Genomic DNA, 12,133 nt, shown 5'->3' with positions numbered 1-12,133 from the left:
GACCATGAAACAGATCCTTTGAGCTCTCTGTGTTTGCAGAAGAAAGCATCGAATCCTTAGCTTTAATGATCTTCAGCTCTTTTAATGAAACATTAAAGGCACATTTCCTGATTTCAGATGGTATATTTTGATTTGGATGATGTGATAGGAGCAGTACGGACAGACATCATGAAATAAACAGTAGATTCTGCTTTTTTGGGAATTTTTCACCACTAAGTGCTCCATTGTTCCCGTTCCTTCTCTCTAATTTTGCTGCACATTTGAGTGGGAACCAGTTTAATAAGTGAAACCACACAAACTCACAAACTCTTGGGAAAATATGTGAACAGGAAGTCATCGGGGTCACATGATAACAAACATCTCTTCATGTTTCTGCCTTGTAAAGACACATCAGCAGAGTTAACCAGCGTCTTCACCTCCATGTGGAGCAGAGAGTCGCCGCACTGATTGAGTGACATTACATGTGGACCCGGCACTTTAACCCAGCCCGCGCTGAGATTCCAGTGGTTAGCCGCACATATTTACAAGCAGAAGACAAAAGTCAGCGCGGACCGGATCCCTGTGAGTCCCTCTGGTAAATATACACATGGATTTTCCCCTTTTTAACCGTGTTTGAGTAAATATGTCAGCCAAGTAAGAGCATTTCCACTGATGTGTCCGTCTGCAGGAAGAAATACAGAATAGTTTGTATTTTATAATTGGACAGGGCTATATTATGGAGGAGTGTACCACCCTCTACTTACAGTGTCATTAAAATATGAACATTTTAGATCATCCACATTTATTTATCATCACCTTCAAACATGAGAGGATGTTAGCAAAGAGGAGTAAGAACTTTTACAGACCTGAAATCTTTCCGCAGACTTTGTGTAATTTTCTCACGCTGCGCCTCGCCTGAAGTCCTCTGGCGCCCCCCAGGGGAGCCTCGCCTCACACTTTGAAAACCGCTGCCCTATCTCACACAGGCTCCGCCCTCTACTGGACTCTTTGGGTCCTACTCTCCTCCAATCACGTGCACGTATTCTGTCTGTCAACCCTTTTTTCTCTTCAGCGAGCGTTTTGCCCTCTGACCTTTTGCCACTCAGGGTCAGAGTGGGTGGTACGATGGCTTAGTTCGTGCTTCTGGGCGAACTGGGTGCATCTGGGCGTTCGTGCATCTGGGCTCCACCCACTGTACCCATAGACTCCAGTAGAGGGCGGAGCCTGTGTGATATAGAACGAAGGTTCTGTATTATAACCTTAGTTCTATAAGCACAGGCGGAGCCCTCAACCAAGGGACCCACTCCTGCAGCACTCGCTGAAGAGGGAGTCGGATAGCAAAAGGAAGTGTGCGCTGCCGTGTGCTCCATAGGTGGAGAGTAGTTCCCATAGAGTCCAGTAGAGGGCTCCACCTGAGTTTATAGAACCAGGCTTATAATACATCACCTTTCCTCTCTTCTGAATAATCAGTCACTCCATCAGATCTTCCCTCTCTTAACTCAGGTGTAATTCTCTCCCTGAACACACCTCACAGCACGTTGTCTGCAATGGCAGCCACTGGAAGTCTCCAACAGCGGTGACGGACAGTGGGAAGTAATCATGCACTTCAAGAGAGAGACGTTTGTTGACTAGAAATCAGAGGAACTTTGTCTGGAGACGACGTCTTTGTTTGATCTGATCTCAAAGACAACAGCTCAGTTTTCCTTCCAGGAAACTCGGCCTGGAGCGAACTTTGTTGTTTTCCATCTGAAGCTGCCAAAGAGTTCAGGAAGTACAAACGTCTCTCAGCCGTTAAATTCCTCTAATGAAGACGTAGTCAATAAAAATGTTAAGATGAAACAACACAGCATTAATGCAGCTGTTGTTGTGTTGTTTGCTCTTTTATTTGTGTATATATGTGATATTGATGGATGTCATGATGTCCTGATGTGATGTGTGATCAATGCAACTTCCCATCAAATAAAAGTGGTTGTAAAATACTCTGATATTAGTGCTCTTTTTTTCCTTTATGCATTAAATATTTGGGGTACAAACTTCAGCTCTGCAAGCTCAACGTTTAATAAATAATGACTGATGACCAAAACAAAAGCCAACCATGAATGGAGTTTCTTTTTAGGTCTGTTTGTTTGATATCCAGGACAAATATCCTCACGATCCAAAATGTCCTCACTTTTCCGAGACAAGTCGTCACTTAAAATAAGAAACCTGTTCTGACTTTCTAAAGTCCCGATCAGACAGAGCGCGTTCGGCAGGCTCTAAAACGCGAGGCACATCGCACTGACTTAAAAAAAAAGAGCTGTTGTTAAGGCAACCGCCGAATCATTAGCTGTCATTCACCTAACGGTTATTTTCTAAACTGACAAAACTGTTCCCATTCTTTTGGCTAGCTTAAATACTAAACCTTGTGTTCATTAGATGAGTTATATCTGCATTAAGAAGTGCAGGCGGAGGGCGCTTTCTCTGGCTTTGATGGAGGGTGAGAGGCTGTTCCCATCACATTAAACACAGGGAAACAGAGATCTGTGTGGGTACATGAGACCCTCAGAAGGAGGAAAGATCACGGCGATTCATTGATGTCGTCACCCCCACGGAAGGCCCGCCTCTCCATTCATCCAATTGGACAATGAGAAAAAACGCCAATGACGTCGGGCGCTTTTCTGCTTTGAGTGTTTTCAAATAGAGCCGCTCGGAGCGTTTCCTCAAAAACACGAGGCACTAAGCAACGCAAAAGCAGCGCGCAAAAAGCCTCTCATTGAAAACAACAACACACCCGCCCAGCAGCTGAAACACGTTCTGTCTCGGGACCTTAAACTGCAGCTGCAACTCAAACAAGCTTTAAACACAACAAATCTACCAAGACAAAACAGCTGAGTCCTTGGCGTCTTTTAGTTCCACTGAGCACTGAAAAACATTTTTTCAGGTCGCTGTGTTAGCGACTTGTCAATCACTGGTAGCCCCGCCCTAAAACATCCCTGCTTTATGGTCTACATGACTCTAAATGGGAGCATGATGTACAAAATGAACATCATGCTGTGTTGACGAAGACTTGAAACTAGAGATTGAGACCATAAAGTCATCAGGAAAATGTTTACTGAGGGAATAAATCAAGAGAGAAGTATCACACTTTCTCACAGACACGTGGAGTCGCCCCCTGCTGGCAACTAGAAAAACTGCAGTGATTTTAAACTGAGTCCACAGCTGCAAGAGGCTACGTGCACTTCTTCTCACACACGTTTTATGACACATGTTAATCTTTTATTTTCTGTTTCACCTGAAGAGCGTTATTAAATGCTTTCACTTTTCAAATGTGTCCAAAGATTCATTTGAACAAAGTAAACGAACAGACACACACGAACAGACACGCTGCACTTTAAACACAAACACTCCTCTTACGAATAACTGCAGACTCACAGGAAAACACACCTACAGACGGATTTCATAATACCTCTTCCCCAGTGTGTGTGTGTGTGTGTGTGTGTGTGTGTGTGTGTGTGTGTGTGTGTGTGTGTTTGTGTGTGTGTGTGTGAAGGAAACCACATTCCCACAGTGGGTGGAGGGGGGTTGGTGGTGGTGGGGGTTGGGGGGTGTATTTGGATTCCTCTGGCTCCAGCGTTGTGATCCTGACTGCAGATTCGTTTCCACCACCTCCATGGATGAAAGGCCGCTCCATCCCCTCACCTCCTCACCCCCCCCTCTCCTCCACCCGCCCCCGTCACCCCTGCACGGAAACCTCAGCGTCCCCGGCTGCGGCGGTCGGAGCCTCCTCACGAACATATGGACTGTGTTATGGAAATGTCTGCGCTCAGACTGCGCGGACCCTCCTGCTGCTGTAATGAAGCATCGAGTTGCCCGAGGAGGATCTGATGGTCGAGGGTCGGTCTGCGCTCGATACGAGCTGCATAATGTGGACGGCTTCGGGAGAAAATGAGCTGATTTCATCTGTTAAACGTGCATGACGCCTGCCGCTGCAGCCTGGTGGCCGACAGAAATTAAATTTGCTCTTAAAAGAACGGAAACCGGAAAGTGATTCCTGCGGCTGCTGCAGATGAAGGTCATCATCCCTTCATCATATTTAAACCACTGCTTCTCCTTTAGTTTTCAGGAGGAGCTCATTTTGCACGATTTTATCAATGCATCTTAATTTTTAAACTTTATGAATCATTCCGAGGTTGTTTTAAAGATAATGTCTTTTTGCCTTCATTGGAAAGGACGGTGCATGGAGCTGGGAATAGGGGACGAGAGAATGGGGACGGCATGCAGCCGGGGGTCGCTCATGAGAGTCACTTTGAACCACCGTTAGCAATTATCTGTTGCTCGGGGAGGAAGCACTGATGACGTTCTAGTACAGAATCAGACGAGAAGAGTAAACTCTCACGCTTCCTGTCACGCAGCACTTCCTCGCTGTAAACCTCCCATGAAGAACAGAAGGTTTATCTCATGTGAAGAGTTGTGTTTCTATCAGCCCATCACATTAGCATTTCCTTTAGCACAGTTAGTCTGACCTTTGACCTCCATGAACTCTACTCAGTCTGCTGTCTGCACGTGCTAACACATGTTAAACAGAAGCGTCCAGCTCAGTGACCTCTCCCCCAGTCCTGTGGTTTCCTTTCCAACGTGTCCGTGGAGTTCACGCTCTGTGTTTCACTGCCAGGTTTCCCCTGCACTCATGTTATTGTTTCTGATGCCATCCTCGCCCACCGACCTTACTCTGCATTTTACGGCCCTCGGGGAGCTTCACAGAGATGTCGTGTTGATGTGGGATCAGGATCTGAGGGGTCGACTGGATTCAGAATCAACAGTCTGACGCCAGGCTGCTCGGACAGCGGCCATGTTGGAGTTTTCACTGGAGGAGACGACAAAAGTCAGGGTTTAATTATTAGACGTCAGTGTACTTTACTACTTTTATAGTTTAAACAAAACAACTATCTTTTCTATTCAAACCTAATTGAGCTGTTTGGCGTCCTATCATCACAGAACAGCAGCAGTTCTTCGTCAAGTTTCTCCACCAAAGCTTCTATGGGTTTGGGTTATGTGAAGATTGACTTAGTGCAAGAATTTTCCAGGAAAAAGCCTCAAAGGCTGCTGGGAAAAGTTAGTGCCATCATCACTTAATGCTGTAGCACAGACTGACTCTTCCAGTTGAAATACATTGAAGTTTGGACTGAATGTGTAGTGTTGTGTAGGTATCCATGGCTCCTTTATGATGTGCCGAGCAAAGCTTCCCCGATACATAGTGGAAATTGGGGCGAATTCACCGAGAATGAATAACGATGTCTTCCCTTGGTGTGTGCAAGAATGAGACTCCTGGGTGGGTGGGAAAGGGGAACGTCCTCCCAGTGCAGGAACCAGCTGGTGTGGGTGGGATGGGAGCTTAGGAGGATGGGAACGAGCTGGAGGTGGGGTTGCAGTTCGTAACCACAGAACGCTGTCAACACGACTGTAAATTGTGTTTATTACTTTTCCCTGTGTAAAACCAAGAAAGACATTTGGAGAAACAAAAAAGAATGGCGGCCGCTGATAGCTCCATAAATTGCATCATTTGCCCCCGCTATCTGCCACGTCTCGAGGTCTGATTCATAAAACAAACTCCACTGATGATATTGAAGCACAAACACGGCCATAAAGTTTCGCAGCTCGTACAGTTTGCTCTTGTTTTGTGTCTGACTGTGGAAAGGAGCTGTCTGCACCTCCTCTCTCTGCTCTCGTGCCCGTGCACAGATCGATGGTGAGCAGGGAGAGGAGGGGGCAGCTCTTTAACAGTTTATTGTCCAGACTCGACAGGTGTTTACCATATTAACTCTGTAATGCAGCTTCATTTTTTTAAAACGAGTGCGCAACAGCAGCTCGCCAAATCCCCGTCCTGCGTCACAGCTCCAGACCGTCTGCACACACGTGGACAAAGTGACGGGGGTGAGCCTCGCATAGCCCCGGACTGATTGATCTCCTGATTATAATAATAATGACAAAATATTATTTACAGACATTTGTTTGGTCACACAAAAGGTGGACTTGACTCATGATCCGTGTAAACTCAGAGCGTGACAACCCTTATAACACCGCGCCACAGTTCCCACCAGCTCTCTGCAGGCGAGCTTTTGTGCAGGTTTAGCGGGAGCAAAAGCCACACAATGCTTTAGTGAATCAGACCTTTAGTCTAACATCACAGAGGTGTGAACAATACTTCGACACAACAAACCAGAAAAGAAAAGAATAAAACGTTTTCTCCCTCTCCTGCAGTCAGTATCAAACTGGTAGCAAAGGTTTGAGTTCACAGTAACAGCTGTTGGATCCTCTCCTCCGTCTCCACAAATTGTAATCCTAAAATGAGGAAATGATGTGTTCTCCACAGGGTCAGTCACCATTCTCTAAACAAGCTTCACTTCCGGCTGACTTGAAGAGGCAGTTGTGAAGTTTAGAAGTCGTATCCATCTGCATCATCAGTCGAGTTTAGAGCTCCTTAATTGTTTGTGTATGAAGGGGAAAAATATTTATCTGCTCTCCCTCCCGGTCTGTAATCTGCAGGAGCAGCTGATGGAGAGGCGATGAACTGCTGACACACAGCCAATTACAGCTGCAGGCCTATTACAGGTCAGACTCTGAACACGCTCTGTTCATTCAGCAGTCTAAACCACTTTATCTTAAGATCCTGAGTCTCTTTTCTTTGAATTTAGTAGCTATGGAGACGTCCTTTGTTCCCAGCTGCAAACACCATAGACTGTATAGTGTTATAAAATGTGGACGTAGACAACCCAAATGGTTCAAATGTGGCATTTTGACCGTCGCCATCTTTGTTTTTCAGAACCAGAAGCGACCATATTTGGACAGAATGTTCGACATCCAAGAGGTTAAGTTCAGTCCTGCCACTGAAATTGATTACGCCCTTAATTATCCAAATATAAGACTGAAAAGTGTCTTATGTTCAGGGTGACTGTAGACTTTTAAATGCCAATATACATACATACCGCCACATCTTAAAAATGCTAACAGTCTTAGCTAACAGATGCTAACAGAGAAATTGTACCGTGGTCCTCAAAGCGTCCGCTTCCAAGAGACTGACAGGAGAGCGTGTGAGTGTGTTACTGAACAACAGAGTGAATGTCTGCCCGTTACCAGAGCTGACATCCAGCATGTTTCAGGACCGCTCTTTAAACAGACCTCACTTCAATTGTTTAAAAGATTTGAAACGCTTTTTATTTCATTTAAATGTGGCAATTTAATCTTAAAGATATTGAAAACATGATTTTATTTTAAAGGTAAAATAAAATTGTTTTCTTTATAAAAACACTTTTATTTTTAAAGGGGAGGCGTCTTATAATCAGACCAATACGGTATTTAGATTTACCTCTGTACAGTTGTCATGAAGACAGAAATGACTGTCTGTAAACATGTTTATTACTGCTGTAAAATCTGACAGTTTAACATGGGGCCTAATGGGGATTGACTCACTTTTGGAGCCAGCCTCTAGTGGCCAATCGAGGAACTGCATGTCTGTGTTTTTCTTCACTGTTTTCAGTCCTGGAGGTTGCCCTTTGACAAATACACAAACAAATATGTGTAGATAGAAATTGTACTTTTTTTTACCTGTTTCTAAAACATGTTAAAATGTAATTATTAAAGTAACTCCACTTTTTTTCTGTTTTGGGGGAAGTCATGTTTTTTTTAATGTAGTTTGATGAACAAGAGAAGCAGAGTGACTGCAGACTTTCCCTTTAAAGGGCTATAATGAGCAAAAACTGTGTTTTGGTAACTTGACTGTAAAAATATTCTTTTCCTTCATTTTAAGAGAAAACATAAAACTCAGTCTGCACACGAGCTGAGCATCCAGAGAGACTGCTGACACAGGGCTGAAGCTGATTATGGTTATTAGTCAGAGTACAGGAGCTAAACCGAGTCTGTGGTTTGTGAAATTACAGGTGTTTGGTTTCTGTGTATCTAACAAATATTAAATTATGCACCTCAGGAGTTTGTTCTATAAAAAGGGGATATAGGATCGAGTGTTGTAGAGCGTAAACTCTTTAAATAAGACAAACACAAGTTAAAGGAAACATTGACATATTCTCTCTGTGCTGTTACGTTCAATGACTTTTTTTTTTCTCAGGTTTGTGATTATAAGAAGAAAAAACTCAGAGGACTGTGAATTGCAGATGCTGAGGCTGTTTATTTCCTTGCCTGTCAATCATTATAATCCAATAATAACACCGACAGAGACGAGCTGTCAAAGTTATTCAGCCGAGTCAGCTTCAGCTCAGCCGGAGTCGCATGAACTCATGTGAAGGATGTGACATCTGCGGCTGACAGTCATTGTCCACAGAGGATGCATCCTAATGCATCCGGTGAATCTTTTCAAAGGTCGAAATAGAAGCTTGTTGTTTGTCGGGAGGTGCTGCAAGAGACGGGCTTTGTTTTCCAATTCTTTATTTATGATGAGTCACGATTGATTTAAGGTTCTTTATTTAAATTTTGGACAGAGCTGGTCAAGGTGTTTCCCCCTGCTCGAAGTGTTTGTGTCAAGCTCGGCTAACCACATCCTGAGCTCATTTCTCAAGGCAACTTAAAGGGGAAATCCAGTATTTTTATAAACTGGTAAAAATAAGTTTATTTTTATAAACTTTTATAAACTTTATTTTTTGCGCCAATTCAAAAAACAGCAAAACAGCAACAAAAAATCCTTGTTTGACAGGTTCACATTGTTTTTCAAACTCTCTGACAACATGTAAGAAGAAGTAGCTTTGCAGGCGGTTTCATTCAGGTAGGATGCTTTAATTAAACCCCAAACAGCCTTTGCTTTCTTCAGAGCCACCAGACTCCATTGACAAAAACAGTAATTTTACTATCGCTGCCGTGATCAGGCGGTTTGTTCATGTTGTTTTGGTGTTTGGCTGGTGGCTTTGAAGAGAGCGATGTAGCTCGCAGCTGTTTCTGGATAAAAAGGAGTTTTCAGACAGTTTTATTCACACTCTAAGCCGGTCAGTTGCAAAAACAAGGACTCTTAAACTGAAGATATACTTGCTTTTAACTATGCATCCGCCTGTGCATGCGGCTGCTATGCTTTCTCTGCGTCTGTTTGAAACACTGACTGTGTAAGTCGAACACTACGTGAACGCGAGATGCAGTCTGCACATGAGCAGTAGGGGCAGTGTAGAGGCAGAGGGCGTGTGACAGGGTCGACACAGCAGCAGGGACAACAATGTCAGAAAGTTCTGAAGACAAGCTGATAGACCGAGTCCACAAACATCTGTACGATGTGTCGTTGCCGCTGCACAGAGACAAACATGCCTGTCAAACAGCTGCAGACAGATAAGTTCTGTTTTAGAAGTCGACGTGGAAATCTGCAAAACTAAATGGAAACAAGTCCGGGAGCGTTACGTCTGTGCACAGAGGAACATGTTGGAGAGACGGAGCGGGGACGGAGCAGACGGTGTGTAACAGTAACCTCCTCGAGTGTTGCCATGTCTGTTGTTTACATCCCGCACATACAGTAGATGCATACGGCCTGAGCTCTCTGGTGCGCCCTCTAGAGGTATCCTCCAGTAACACGCGTAGTGCACAGTATGTGAACAATTACGTTCATAACGCAATCACTTCTGTACGCGAACGAAAGGTTAAAATACAAGAATATCTCATGTCTCGATTTCAAAACTTTGTGTCCCTTTTTAATTTATTTAGATCCAAAATATGTCAGATAGAGCTCACGTTTAAACATTCTTCAATTCCGCTTTAACTACAGAGCTGTGACAAAAATAAAGATATTTAATGTATTTCCCCAAAATGTAAAACATTGACCTCATGCAGCTCTCTGATCCTCCAGCAGCAGCAGATGAGTGATGGAACTCTTTAGCTTCTGTTAAAGCAGAGTTCATTTCTAACCAGCTGACTTTGACACTTTGTGTAATCCACAGTTTACTCTGTTGTGACAGTTTGGCGTTAATCATGAACCTCCTGTTGCACCAGAAACGCTTCCTCCCTCCTCTCATCCTCCTAAACAGAGCTCGTCCCTCCCTTTCCCCCAGGACTATTGTTAAAGCGTTTGGTCATGTGACCCGCCCGCTGCTGCTCGCTGTGACTCATTTAACTGACTGTCTCCATCACAACCAAACTGTCAGCAGGCTGATGAAGTGTTCGCCGTGATGTCAGCATCATTACAGTCATTATACCGAGTTAAACAAATGGCTGTGACTGTCGACTGACTGAACTGTCTCTGTTGATTTATTCATCGTTTACGAAGGTTTTTACAGAAGAATAATGTTTATTTTGTGTTCCTGCAGGAGAAAATAAACTCCAGCTCAGTTTCTCTCGCTGAAAACACAGAGTCACAGACTTATTATATGAGCAGACATTGGGCACAGAAGAAAGTAATTAGCTGTGTCTGCAACAGGCTGAAACACAGTTAGCTTTTTCCAATGTTCTTCTCGTTTTTTGCCTCCTATTTTTAACTTCATGATGCATTTTGATCCATTTTAGGAAGCCATGCTTTTGATCCTGAATGACAGGCATGCAGAGAGATTTGTTGTGTTACTTGAGTTACACCCAATTTTGCCAAACTCTGCATATTTCATGTTTCTATACATCCTATAGGTTACCTGCTGTATTGGCAGGAGATAAAATACCAAAATAACAGCCAAGAATCACATTTATTTCAGCTTTTATATACAGGCTGATTTTAGTGGGACAAAAGTTTAAGCGCTTAAGTTAACAGTCTGTATAAACTGTATGAAAGATTCCAGTAGTTGACAGGATTTCCTATGAAGCCTCTGATTGTCTAAATTAGAAGCTATTATGTATGCACCTGTGTTTAACTCATGGACTGTATAAAAGAAGTGATCGTGTCCGCCATGATGTCACTCGTCTCGTTTTGCTGTCACCGTCAGAAGTTATCATGTATGATTGTTGTTGTTGTTATATATTTGGTTGTTTAGTTATGTATTTCATTTAATCCGTGCTCAGTGTCAGTGTTTTGTTACCGTCACAGTCCTGAGTTTGGTTTGAGTGTTTCCTGTTTTATTTTGTAAGTCCTGGCACCATGTGTGTCATGTCTTGTTTTACTTCCTGCCTTTGTGTGTTTTTCCCGCCTTTCAGAATGTGTGCTCTGCCCTCATTTTCTTCAGCTGTGCTGATTTGTTTTACCTCTCCCTGATTACCCCGTATGTTTTTAGTCTCTGGCTGTGTTCAACTGCCGCTGTGACGTTCCAGCGCTTTGCATTGTGGGATATAGTAGGCGAGGTAGACTGGTCCAATGCATACTGGAGATTTTCTCCGAATCAGTACGACATCCGGGCATTTGTGGCATCCTGCACATTTTGCTTTTGTTTACATACTGTAAACTACATTTTGGCCAAATCAGTACGTACTGCTAGTATAGTACGGTATTTCAAACACAGCACCAGTGTTCCTAACCGTGCTCGTTCATTGTCTTCCTGAAACCTTGTTCCCAGTGTTCCCAGTATGGATTTACTCCATGGCTCCGTCTGTGTTTGTTCTGAAACCTGGACTCTTTCAGTAAGCCCTTCTGTTTTTTGCCTTGTCTTTTGTTTTATTTAATAAATCATCAAGTCTGAATATTGCAATTAAAGGCTGCCTTGGTAGTGCATTTTCAGCATCATGCTGTATGGAAGGAGATCTGAAACTGGCGAATAAGGCCATAAAATTATTAGCAACCTGTTTACAGAGGTAAAAAAAACAATGAGAAGTAGTTTTCTTGTAGACTTCTACACAATCAGACTTTTCTTTGCAACTACTTGAGCCACCACCTGCTGGCCATAAAAAAGAATGCAGGTTTTTAGGCATTTAAAATCAAGAGTCTACTTTCTAGAAATGGACAATGATTTGGATGTGAAGTGCATCAGTATGGAAGGGTCAACTTCTTCAGTCAACAAATTAGCCTGGTTCCTTTGCAGCAACATTTTAAGAAACCCATTTTTTTCTTTAATTGAAAATCAAAGTCACGACTTAGACACACATTAGATGACCTTTACACAACTACTGAGCACTCATTGTATTTGTTGATGTTTGAAGTGAAAGTTTTCCAAGTTCTCTTGGAGTAACACCTAGTGGTCATTTGAGGAACTGCAGCTGTGTACATTAGCTGTTTCTTGTGCTAAAGAACTGTCTGGTTTTCTCTCTTCAGTGACTCTGTGGTCCTAAAGTGTCTTTTTGT

This window comes from Semicossyphus pulcher, unplaced genomic scaffold (assembly GCF_022749685.1).
Source record: "Semicossyphus pulcher isolate SPU_LCO1_2020_fin unplaced genomic scaffold, fSemPul1.0.p SCAF_8, whole genome shotgun sequence".
Classification (NCBI taxonomy): domain Eukaryota; kingdom Metazoa; phylum Chordata; class Actinopteri; order Labriformes; family Labridae; genus Semicossyphus; species Semicossyphus pulcher.
This window is presented reverse-complemented; position numbering follows the sequence as displayed.